This window comes from Trematomus bernacchii, unplaced genomic scaffold, assembly GCF_902827165.1.
Source record: "Trematomus bernacchii unplaced genomic scaffold, fTreBer1.1, whole genome shotgun sequence".
NCBI lineage: Eukaryota > Metazoa > Chordata > Actinopteri > Perciformes > Nototheniidae > Trematomus > Trematomus bernacchii.
This window is the reverse complement of record NW_022987342.1, coordinates 6,800,536-6,801,997: the sequence shown is the minus strand read 5'-3', so window position 1 is coordinate 6,801,997 and position 1,462 is coordinate 6,800,536.

Genomic DNA, 1,462 nt, shown 5'->3' with positions numbered 1-1,462 from the left:
TATAACTGGTGTGTGTGTGTGTGTGTGTGGGTGTGTGTGTGGTGTGTGTGTGTGTGTGTGTGTGTGTGTGTGTGTGTGTGTGTGTGTGTGTGTGTGTGTGTGTGTGGGTGTGTGTGTGTGTGTGGTGTGTGGTGTGTGTGTGTGTGTGTGTGTGTGTGTGTGTGTGTGTGTGTGTGTGTGTGTGTGTGTGTGTGTGTGTTGTGTGTGTGTGTGTGTGTGTGTGTGTGTGTGTGTGTGTGTGTGATGTGTGTGTGTGTGTGTTGTGTGTGTGTGTGTGTTGTGTGTGTGCGTGTGTGTGCGTGTGTGTGCGCACAAGTGCATCAGGGTTAGAAAGATGCATCTAATCTTAACAGCTACAATCAGGGAGTGGAAGGCCGTCTTGAGTATCCCACAGAAAATCCAGTACCATTGCCTGACCTCAATATTCTTCAAGGAATAGTAAAAGATTTTGTGATGAACTCTAAATTAAGTCAAAGGCTGTAACTTGTTGATGGACATCTTTGTTTTGGCTTTGGAAGGAACCCTAAGAATCTAAACAATATTTGTGTATATATAAAAAGGATAACGTATTAAAACAGGTCATGCAATCTTAAGTTTACGCCACAAATCGAACTTGAGTCTTTCATATTAAAAATACAAAAGCCAAGCGATTAGGCAACACTGTCACACAGGAGAGCACAGCTACAGAGCAAGTGTAACACGGCTGAGCAAACTGACCATGTAACCTCCAGAGTTTGGGAGAGAGCTGGTTCCATGTTCTGCAGGACGGGATGATCAGAGTACAGAACACATTCAGGGTCCCAGCTACGATGGAGGCCACCGAGGTCATGCCCTTTGTTTGTTTCCAAAACAAAATGGGTTTGCCACAAAAGAGTACAAATATTGAATATATAGACTTATATTTGCTTTTAAAACCACATTTATTTAGCTAATGTGGCCAGTCCTCTGCCTTTGTGACCTTTTAACACTGGGCACATGAAGGAGCCACTACACCATTGCACGTGCATGTACTGTTAGCTTACGTACTACTCAAACCATGATCTTTGGTTGTTCTGTGTTTGGTTGTTCTACTTCCATGATGGAAAGAATGCAACTTCTCAACAAAAAAAAAAAGTGTTACCTTAGAATTAACAGAACCCCAAACTGGAGTGAACACCGCCTCAATTCATGGCAAGACAGTTGAACAGATGAGCAACTTCAAATATCTTGAACTGTCAGCACATCAGTGACATCCAAAGACTCTGAACTCAGAGCACCACCTGTTCTACGGTTCCCGCTGCTTTTCCACTATGTAAAATACCTCCAACAAAAACATATCACACATTCTGCCTCCAAAATAATCTACCACCCCACAGACAGATATGAATCCAGAACCATCACGTGCCTAGCACCCACAATATCAAATGACACCTTCACATTACTCCCTTCTTGTCAGAAATACAGGACACTTAAATGGTGAAGG